The 11,567-nt window shown below is 44.1% G+C and overlaps 1 long non-coding RNA gene across 2 annotated transcripts; it reads left to right on the forward strand.

Annotated features, from left to right (window-relative positions):
* Positions 1 to 3,989: 3,989 nt before the first annotated feature.
* Positions 3,990 to 9,678, forward strand: LOC138415302 (uncharacterized). Of its 2 annotated transcripts, XR_011247176.1 has the most exons (3): positions 4,006 to 4,159; positions 8,234 to 8,353; positions 9,218 to 9,678. It is a non-coding gene; the product is annotated as an uncharacterized lncRNA (long non-coding RNA). The 2 variants fall into 2 exon arrangements; XR_011247177.1 differs by lacking the exon at positions 8,234 to 8,353 and having other exon boundaries at positions 3,990 to 4,159.
* Positions 9,679 to 11,567: the final 1,889 nt, after the last annotated feature.

Below are 11,567 nucleotides of genomic sequence, written 5' to 3' on the forward strand. Positions count from 1 at the left end.
TCTCAGTCTGTTTGCTGTATCCCCAGGTTGGGAAATCTGTTGTGGGTCCTGGAACTTTCTTAACAATGTGAGAATTTCTTTGGTATAATTGTTCTGCAGTGTGTGGGTCATCTGCTCAGCAGCTCTATGGTGGGGCTCCTCCAAGAGGGCTTATGCCACACACTGGGTGACCCAGGTCTGCCAGAGCAGACCCCTGTCCCTGTGACAGGCCACTGCTGACCCGTGCTCCCACAGGAGACACTCACACACTCAAAGGCAGGTCTGGCTTAGTCTGAAGTCTGAAGCTGAAGTTGAACGGTCCTACGATGACCTATAAGACCTTTTAGAACTAACATCAAAAAAAGATGTCCTTTTCATCATAGGGGACTGGAATGCAAAAGTAGGAAGTCAAGAGATACCTGGAATAATAGGCAAGTTTGGCTTTGGAGTACAGAATGAAGCAGGAAAAAGGCTAACATAGTTTTGCCAAGAGAACACACTGGTCATAGCAAACACCCTCTTCCAACAACACAAGAGAAGACTCTACACATGGACATCACCAGATGGTCAACACTGAAATCAGATTGACTATGTTCTTTGTAGCTGAAGATGGAGAAGCTCTATACAGTCAGCCAAAACAAGATAGGGAGCTGACTGTGACTCAGTTCAGTTCAGTTTAGTTCAGTTCAGTTGCTCAGTCGTGTCTGACTCCTTGCGACCCCATGAATCACACCATTCCAGGCCTCCCTGTCCATCACCAACTCCCGGAGTTCATGAACTCCTTATTGCCAAATTCAGACTTAAATTGAAGAAAGTAGGGAAAACCACTAGACTATTCAGGTATGACCTAAATCAAATCCCTTACGATTATACAGTGGAAGTGAGAAATAGATTCAGGGGTTTAGATCTGATAAACAGAGTGCCTGAAGAACTATGGATGGAGGTTCCTGACATTGTACAGGAGGCAGTGATCAAGACCATTCCCAAGAAAAAGAAATGCAAAATGGTTGTCTGAGGAGAACCATTACAAATAGCTGAGAAAAGAAGAGAAGCTAAAGGCAAAGGAGAAAAGAAAAGATATACCCATCTGAATGCAGAGTTTCAAAGAACAGAAAGGAGAGATAAGAAAGACTTCCTTGGTGATCAATGCAAAGAAGTCAGTTCAGTTCAGTCAGTCAGTCGTGTCTGACTCATTGAGACCCCAGGGACTGCAGCATGCCAGGTTTCCCTGTCCATCACCAACTCCTGGAGCTTGTTCAAACTCATGTCCATCAGGTTGGTGATTCCATCCAACCATCTCATCCTCTGTCATCCCCTTCTCCTCCTGCCTTCATTCTTGCCCAGAATCAGGGTCTTTTCTAATGAGTCAGTTCTTTGCATCAGGTGGTCAAAGTATTGGAGTTTCAGCTTCAGCATCAGTCCTTCCAATGATTTCCTATGGGATTGACTGGTTTGATCTCCTTGCAGTCCAAGAGACTCTTAAGAGTCTTCTCCAATACCATAGTTCAAACACATCAATTCTTCAGCACTCAGCTTTCTCTATAGTCCAACTCTCACATCTATACATGACCACTGAAAAAGCCATAGCTTTAACTAGATGGACCTTTGTTGGCAAAGTAATATCTCTGCTTTTTAATATGCTGTCTAGGTTGGTCACAGCATTGCAGGATATCTGGCTCCAGGTGAGTGATCACAACACTGTGGTTGTCTGGGCCATTAAGATCTTTTTTGTATAGTTCTTCTGTGTATTCTTGCCACCTCTTGTTAATATCTTCTGCTTTTGTTAGGTCCATACCATTTCTGTTCTTTATTGTCCCCATTTTTCATGAAATGTTCCCTTGGTATCTCTAATGTCCTTGAAGAGCTCTCTAGTCCTTCCCATTCTATTGTTTTCCTCTATTTCTTTGGATTCCAAATCAGGAATTTCTTTAGTTCCAAATAGGAAAGGAGAATATCAAGGCTGTATATTGTCACCCTGCTTATTTAACTTATATGCAGAGTATATAATGAGAAATGCCAGGCTGGATGAAGCAAAAGCTGGGATCAAGATTGCCGGGAGAAATATCAATAACCTCAGATATCAGATGACACCACCCTTATGGCAGAAAGTGAAGAACTAAAGAGCCTCTTGATGAAAGTGAAAGAATAGAGTGAAAAAGCTGGCTTAAAACTCAATATTCAAATAACTAAGATCATGGCATCTGGTCCCATCACTTCATGGCTAATAGATGAGGAAACAATGGAAACAGTGAGAGACTATTTTCTTGGGCTCCCAAATCACTGCAGATGGTGACTGCAGCCATGAAATTAAAAGATGCTTGCTCTTTGGAAGAAAAGCTATGACCAACCTAGACAGCATATTAAAAAGCAAGACATTACTTTGCCAACAAAGTCCGTCTAGTCATAGTTTTTTCAGTAGTCATGCATGGATGTGAGAGTTGGACTATAAAGAAAGCTGAGCACCAAAGAATTGATGCTTTTGAACTATGGTATTGGAGAAGACTGTTGAGAGTCTCTTGGACTGCAAGGAGATCAAAGCAGTCAATCCTAAAGGAAATCAGTGCTGAATATTCATTGGAAGGACTGATGCTGAAGCTGAAAATCCAATACTTTGACCACCTGATACAAAGAACTGACTCATTGGAAAAGACCCTGATGCTGGGCAAGATTGAAGGCAGGAGGAGAAGGGGATGACAGAGGATGAGATGGTTGGATGGAATCACCAACCTGATGGACATGAGTTTGAGCAGCGTGGTGCAGTCCATGGGGTCTCAAAAAGTCAGACACGGCTAAGCGATTGAACTGAACTGAAGGCATCAAGGGAGACATCGTAAGGTGAAGATGGTGGAGAAATCCCAGATCCATTCGTACTTTTGATGCAATTTATCTTCTATGGTTCCTTCTTTCTCGCAGCTGACTCCACACTGGTCCTCACCTCCAACAGCTAGGCCAGTTCCCTGGTTATCAGTCACAAACTCCATGAACACAAAATTGTGTCTTCTAATGGAGTCACAATGGTCTTGACCCCATTCCTGTTGAACCCTTGGCCCAGCCCAACACCCTCATGTCAGAGTCCTCGGAGCATCTATCCTAGACCTGCCTTTACTTGCATCAGCAACGCCTGTAGTTTCTCTCCCCTGGTCCAATCTCCAGCTATTCCTAGCTCAGTGAGAAGGAAATTTGTTGGCAATGAAAGAAAAAGGTACTATGAGAGACGGAATTTCAGCAAAGATATTCACAGCTTGCAGCCTCTGAGTTCCCTCTGTCTGTGTTCCCTAACTCCTTCCAGCCTAAGGGCCTGGGGTGAGTGCCCACTGGGAGAGTCCTCCCTGCAGAGCACCTGGGAACCATTCGATCCTCAGTCCCACCAGCAGTTTGCCAAGGCTGTCCTCGGTGAATTCAGAGAGGGCCTGTAGCATGAAGGCGGGCACCCCTAGGGCACTGCGGCACAGATGACCTTTGTGACAAAGCTGGCACCATTTATGACATTGCCAATCATCCTCTGAATCCTGCCAATGGCAGGAACGACACCTAGCAAAGTTCCAAGGGCAGTCCTGTTCCAGTGATGTTCCAAAGATACTGAGAACAGTGGTTCAAGGGACCAGTGCTGTCTCTTAACCCTGGAAACCTGTGAGATGTGGCTATGATCCTCACCCGACAGATACATTCTTTCACTAACATTTACTGCATTCTCTCAGCGTCCCCTCTGAGACTCTGAGAGCTTCACTCTCTCAGAGTACCCCTCTCATGGGGTGGGCTCCGCGGAGGCAGGCAGGCCCAGTGCAGCCCTGGAGTTGGGTTAGTTACCCTGGACAAGTCACTCGACTCATCCTGCGTGCTTCTTCATCGAGTTTTTTAGTGTCTACATTCCTCAGAGTGATAGGGACAGAGCAGGTGCCTAAATAGTTAATACCACTAGGGGATTATAAATAGAAAAAGTACAGGAGACTCCTATAAGTTAATGATTACTTAAGAAGGCAGGTTTGCTTAACCATAAAACCAACAGGCTTGCTTAGCAACAAAACCATGCAACAGAAGTGTGAGACAGACCCCCAAACAATGAAACAATAATGGCCTGAGAGCCACATCCTGCAGAATGAGTTCGGTAAGTTTAGCACATGTGATCCTAGGACACATCAGTGAAGACCCATTGCAGCCAAGAATTTAAAAAAATTTAAAAGTAAGTCCTTTTATTTTCAAGTATCAAATCAGAAATCAGCCTTCTGTTTCGTGTCATATATTGTCTAGGCTTGTTTGTTTAAATTGAGACCGCTTTTATGTCTCTCAGTTTATAGGTTACACTTCCCCCTATTATTTTTAATTTTTTAAAGTATTTATTTTTATTTATTTCTTTGGCTGTGCCGGGTCTTAATGGAGGCATGTGGGATCTAGTTCCCCAACCAGGAAACGAATCCAGGTCCCCTGCGCTGGGAGTGTGAAGTCTTAGGCATTGGACCACCAGGGAAGTTCCCCCCTCTTTATTACACCCTTGCAATGTATTTGGTAGTGAAAACCTAAATTATATTTTAAAGATGCTGAATTAAAATTGAGATCGTATGTTGGTCTTAAAGCAAAGCAGTATCAGTCAGGAGGGGGCAATCATCTATACTTTCCACTCACTTTTGTAATTAAACACTGATTCCTTTACAAGGGAATACTCAGTAAGAAGACAGTGCTACATTGTAAATTCAGGTGCATGATGGGAATACCTCTTGAAAATTTTAAAAATTTTATGAACCAGTTTTTAAGCAATCTAAACGCTACAGAGTTACTCTCATCACTGGAGATTTCCAAAGGGAAAAATAAAATCACTGAGCTCATTTTCTGTGAAAGAACAGGGTACACAGTTACTGCAAAGGGCAACACCCAGGGCACAGGGCAGACAGTGCTCTGCAGGGATAAGAGCATGAAAGTGCACAAAGATTAGCTGCTCTTTATTAATCGGCTCAAGGCTTTGGCAAACATGAAAGTTTATAAAGATACCTGGTTGTTACGGCTGTACAAGGTAGAGAACAGAGACAATTCTCATTCACCTACAATGAGGAGGGTTTGAGGGGCTACTTGTATCTCCAGAATTGCTTTAATTTTCCATTATCATTGCAGTTTCTGTCTCCAGCCTTGGCTGAAGTGCTGAGGTCCCAGGGGCTCATCTTGAGGGGCAGCGCTTGGGGGAGTGGGGGTGGGGGACCGGAGGGGGGCAGGGAGAGGGCTTTCTATTTTCCTCTCTTCTCTGGGCCCTTTCACCCCCTGCCCTTTGAGTCTTGCCAAGAGACACCCTGCCCTGAGAGAGGGCGGTTCCTGGAGAAGAGCTGAGCGGCTGGGTGGTTGGTCAGAGGTGACTGGGTGTGGACGACACCCGGGACGTTCTGGCCCTGGGAATGGAGCCAGGCTGCATTAGTTTTCTGGCTATTGTGGGTCTCAGTATACATTCCTTTCTCTAATTCAAGCTGAAAATTCCATTGCACCGAGCATGTGTATGTGTGAGCACGTGTATGGTATGAAGAGCATGTAAGGAGAGGCTGGAAGGACCCGAGTTTGTGGCCTCCTTGGCCCTGGGATCCCAGCCCTCATCTCCATGGGCCAGGTCTCCAGACTTTCAGGAAAACTGGCTGTAGAGCAGAGAGGGGGCCCTCACTCCCCTCCAGGCCACCTGGAAAGGGCAGTATCAACCTGACATTAAGTGGAAAAAATCACAATAATAGCAAACCTGATTAAAGGCTTATGACCATAGCTGGGCATTTTCTATGCACTATTTCATTCAATTTGCACAGCAATCCCCCAGGTAGATGGGATTGCATTGGAACAAAGCAAGCAAAGGGAGCTTAGTGAGGCCCAATAACTTGCTCCAAGATAAACAGAGTATGAAGATGTTTGGCTGCAGTGCTTCAGCTAAGCTGTGACTCTGGGCCAACTTATCTGGCCTCTCTGAATCTCAGTTTCCTCATCTGCAAAGTGGAAATAATGGGAATACCCACCTGGGGAAGTTAATTAAAAGGAAAAATGAGCTAATGCATGGAAGACCATAGGGTGAACTAGAGCATAATGTGAAAATATGGTAAGAATGTGAGAAAGCTGCTTGCTCAGCACAGACCCAATTGTTTTCCTAGTAATAAGGCACAATTTCTTTGATGAAATTCTTCTAGTCAATAAACTAGGTTACCTCATTGTAAGAATATCTGTCTCTTCATAGCATTCAGTATAGCTCATGTCATCTAGACTGAGAGGAGAAAAAAACGCAGCCTGTAAACACTTGTTTTTCTCCTGAATGAGCCTTTGTGCTAAAAGAGGGGAGCTCGCTGCTGAAGAAGTTGTGCATTCCTCAGAGGCAGGCCAAGTTTTACAGTCTGTCACCAGCAGCTTTTAGCCAAGTCCTAAAGACAAGTTAGTCTCCTGAGAAACACCTGCTTGACTTATAGCTACTCTCTCCAGTTCCTGCCCGTATGACCATACGTAGGCAGTATGCACGTCATCCTCTATTACAAAGTTCAAAGAGAGGGTCCTGTATTCTTAACATGCAGAGCTTCATTCATTCATTTATTCTACACTCAAATCTCAGTTTTTTTTTTTTTTTCATTCATCTTGTAATTTTTGAGATTGCAGTAACCAGGTGCTGCATACATTCTGGAAATACAGGACAGACTTGGTCCTGTCCTCATAACTCACATAGTTTAATGGGGGCAACAGGAAAACAAGCAAACAAGTAAGTAGATACTGCTGTGATCAGTGTGAGGAAGGAAGCAAAGAGCTGATGCAGAGGTGGGGTGGGCAGGAAAGGGCCCTCAGCGGTGGAGAAGGAGCCAGTGCCCTGGTGGAGCTGGCGACAGAGCGCGGGTGGAGGGAACAGCCCGAGCAGGGGGCTGGAGGCAGGCGTGGCAAGGCTGCTGGGAGCAGGCCTGCAGGCAAGGCTCACAATGTGAGCACGGGGAGCCAGGGGGCACCATGCAGGGCTTTGTGGACTATCGTAAGGAGTCTGGTTTTAAAGACTGCACTAAGAAGCCATAGACAGTTGTCTTAATTGTGGTAAAATTCATTTAACATTGTAATTTGAATTTCTATTCCTCCCTCCACCCACCCCACCCCCACCTCTGGCCACTGCTAATCTGCTTTCTGTCCATATGGATTTGCCGATTCTGGCCCTGGGTTGGGAAGATCTCTTGGAGAAGAGAAAGGCTACCCACTCCAGTATTCTGGCCTAGAGAATTCCATGGACTACCCCATGGAGTCACAAAGAGTCAGACATGACTGAGTGACTTTCACTTTCATACATTAAGTGGCGGCTTCTTTTATTTGGCATGTTTTCTAGGTTCATCCATGTTTGCCCTTTGTAAAGGGCAGTGTGAACCCATCTGACTTAGCTGTAGGATCACCTTCAGTGCCATGGAGAGAATGGATAGAAGCCAGAGGGCAAGTGGGCAGATAACCTGCAGTGGGGAGGGTGAGAGGCCATGGAGATGCGTGAAGATGGCTGCAGTGGAAATGGAGGGAGGGGCGCTTCCAAGTCCCCAGGAAGTCCAGGCAGGGGGAGCAGATGTAGAGGGAAACCAAGAGTTCCATTTTGAATACCTTAAACTTGAGGTATCTGAGATGTTAATTAAGCGATGAAAATGTGAATCTGGGAATTAGTAGAAAAGTCAGAGCTGGATGCAGATAGAATTTGACGGTCATCAGCCAGGAGATTGAGGCTAAATTCAGGGGAATATGTGTTAAATTATGTGCATAATAAGAGATTTCCACCCCCAAGGGTGACCGAGACTAAGAGGTCTGTAGATCTAACACTTCTCAGCTCCTAGCTAAAAGTGGAATAGTCTGCATCTGAATGAGTGCTCAGCATTTGCAAAGACAGAGGCTGGCATCCTCTGGTCTGCATTCAGAGGGTGTTTGCATTTCTATTGCCTCTGCACTCAGTCTGCCCCCCAAACCAGTAATTCCTATTAAGGGTGTTAAGTGAGAGGATACTTGCCTTTCAATAAGAAATCCAACCAAGGGGCTTCCCTGGCGGTCCAGTGGTTAAGACTCCACTGCAGGGGGTATGGGTTCAATCCCTGGTCAGGGAACTACTATCCCATAAGCGGTGTGGTGAGGCCAGGAAAAAAAAAAGAAAGAAACCCAACTAAGTGGGATGTCTTGGCACAGGTTAAAAATGAATGCTTTGATCACTGAGGTCACTTAGATAGAAGAAATCAAAGCTGTTTTTCTCAAACTTTTGTCTTAATTGAAGGGAAACATATATTCATGTTTTTACATTGTTTTCAAGTATTTGACCTTCTCTGGACAACCTGTACTGTTTGGTGGAGGATTCTCTTAATGGCTAACAAAAACTCTCCGGGAGGAATCCTGGAACCTACCAAGTACTGGACCACTTTTGCTCCAACAGGTGGGGATGGGGGACGAGGTGCATTCCCAACAACTGTCCTTTCTTTGCTGCCCACACCTGTTCATTTCCATGACTGTAAAACATAGATACCCTGCGACTGTTAGCACAGGTTTGAGGTGAATTAAGAAAAATTAGGGCAACATAACAAGTACTTCTTAAAAGTTAATTAGCAGAAAAAACTGCCAACAAAGGTCCATCTAGTCAAGGCTATGGTTTTTCCAATAGTCATGTATGGATGAGAGTTGGACTATAAAGCAAGCTGAGCACCAAAGAATTGATGCTTTTGAGCTGTGGTGTTGGAGAAGACTCTTGAGAATTCCTTGGACTGCAAGGAGATCAAAGGAGGCAATCCTAAAGGAAATCACTCCTGAATATTCATTGGAAGTGTTCCAAGAAGGGGAACCCCCTGCCAGGGCCCAAAACTGGGCTCTTGTCTAACACTCAGAAATGAATTGTCCGAGGAGACACATGTGCTGACAAAGCGAGAGATTTTATTGGGAAAGGGCGCCAGGGTGGAGAGCAGTAGGGTAAGGGAACCCAGAACAGCTCTGCCTCGTGGCTTGCAGTCTTGGGTTTTATGGTGATGGGATCAGTTTTCAGGCTGTCTTTAGCCAATCATTCTGACTCAGAATCCTTCCTTTTGGTGGCTTGTTCAGCCAAGATGGATGCCAGGGAGAAGGATTCTGGTAGATGGTCAGACATGTGGTGTCTCTTTTTTACCTTTCCTGAACTCTTCCGGTTGGTGGTGGCTTATTAGTTCCCTGTTCGTAACCAGGACCTCCTGTTGTAAAACAACTCATGCAAATGGTTACTGCGGTGCCTGGCCGGGGTGGGCGGCTTCAGTCAGTGCGCTTCCCCTAACAGGACTGATGCTGAAGCTGAAACTCCAATACTTTGACCACCTGATGCAAAGAACTGACTCTGGAAAAGACCCTGATGCTGGGGAAGACTGAAGGCGGGAGGAGAAGGGGACAACAGAGGATGAGATGGTTGGATGGCATCACCGACTCAATGGACATGAGCCTGAGTAAGCTTCAGGAGTTGGTGATGGACAGGGAAGCCTGGTGTTCTGCAGTCCACGGGGTCGCAGAATCAGACACAACTTAAGTGAACTGAGCAGAAAAAAAACCCTCGGCAACCTTATGTCAGATCCCAAAATCTTTCGGAAATTTTACTGATTCATCAAGGCCAAAGTCTGGACTGTAGGCTTCTTGCTTAGAACTCCAGAAGCACTGCTGGTCACAGCCTCCAGGGGAACTCATATTGTAATCTGCTTTCGCTTTGAGGTCTCTTCTGCTGCATAATAAAACACATTTAATGCAGAATTTTTTTCTCCCACTTTTTGTATTCCCCTTGCTAGTGCTCAATACATATTTGTGGACATAAAGGCAACGTCTCTCCCCACTTTTCTGACTAAAAGAAGCAACTCTTCTGCCTTTTATGTTTAATAATTCCCTTAAGAGTTGCAGGTTTTCAATACAGCCTGTTCGCTCATGATGCCTGTGGGGAAAGGAGATGCGCTGAGCATCTCTTCCAGATGGAGGTTTGCTTTCCCACCTGCAGGGAGATCAGGTGAGGTATCTCCTCTCAGGTAAAGTTCTTCATATCTCCCCTAGGCCCCCAGAGACTTCAAGCTTGTCTAACCAATGAATGCCTCGGTTCCTTACTGAGCATCTGGTTGTGAGGGAACTCTTCTTTCATCCTGAAGATGTTTCTCACTCAAACTGTCTTCTCCAATCCTTCAGTAATCATTTAATGAGCATGTCCTCTGTGTCATCTTCCTATTTCATCTGCTGACAGCTCCTAGCTCAGGTCGATCCTCTGTCTCTTCCTGAACAATAATCCAGTTTGCCCTGGCACTGGGGCTCAGCAAGGAAGACCTAAGCCCTTTAGCCAGACACCTAAGGTCCTAACTGTTTTCCCCAGGGTTTCAGTATATTTGCAGAAAATTTAAAATATCAATACTTATTTTTAAAAAGATCTAAAGGTTCCCTGCAGTCTTCTGTCTTTATATTAAGAAAAACTACAGAATTAGAGAGAAAAAAAAAGAAAAGCAGAGATCTGAAGCAAAAGTGACTTAAAAAATCTACAAAAGAGACCAGGTAAAAAAGTTTATAATAGGAGATCAGGTAAGAAAACAAACATTTCCAGAGACATTCCACCCTATAGCAAATGCAACCAGGCACTGCCAACAGAAAGTACGTTAGAGAAATAAATACACAGCATCAAGAATACAACAGGCAACAGCACCGTTTATTAAATGTGTAGGTAGACATAACATTTCCTTTGAAATCCTAGGGAATATAGTTTTTGCAAACATCAATTTAAACATACTTACCCGTCATATAAGTAAACTCATATTACTTTATAATTATGGTATCCTGTAATGGTTCAATAGCTTATTTAAAATTATACACTGGGGCTTCCCTGGCAGTCCAGTGGTTGAGACTCTGCACTTCCACTGCACGGGGGCATGGGTTCAAATCCTGGGTGGGGATCTAAGATCTTACATGCTGCACGGTGCGGTCAAAACAATTCAAAGGAACTGGAGTCTCATAAAGTTTCTATATCCAAATACCAATTTGGAGGAAATATGAATTCAGAAGAAACTGTGAAAAATGATACTATGAGGAAATGACCAACACAAGCCAGACAGGAGATTCTATAGGACAAATGACCTAATTTCACAAGAAAGGAAAAAAAAGAGATAGTAAGAAAATCTACAGATTGAAAGTCATGAGACATCAATCACAAATATGTAAACATCACTTTCCTGATTCAAATAACTTATAAAATAAATTAATAACTGAACTAGAGATGAAAGTATCTGATGGCTGGGATGAGAAGGGGAAGTAACTGGAGGCCCAGATGAAACAAGATTGGGAAAATACTGATAAATGTTGAAGCTGGGTGACATACGATATACAGAGTTTGGTCTAGTTTTATATGTGTGCAATTCTCCACAATACAAAGAAAGAAAGAAAAAGAGGAGGAACTTACAGAGTCAAAGCTTCAGACTTATCATCAGGTAGTTTTTGTGAGCTTCAATTAAAAATTCCTTGACTTTTCCAGTTGTCATATTTGTATACACCTTTCCCAGGCATAATTTTGTATTTCTACTATACTTGCTTGCTCATTTCTCTTTGAGAGGCAATGTATAAATTTAAAAAGTCTATACCAAAATTACAGAAATCTTAAGCCTCTTGATTTCAAG

This window comes from Ovis canadensis, chromosome 11 (genome assembly GCF_042477335.2).
Source record: "Ovis canadensis isolate MfBH-ARS-UI-01 breed Bighorn chromosome 11, ARS-UI_OviCan_v2, whole genome shotgun sequence".
NCBI classification, from domain to species: Eukaryota; Metazoa; Chordata; class Mammalia; order Artiodactyla; family Bovidae; genus Ovis; species Ovis canadensis.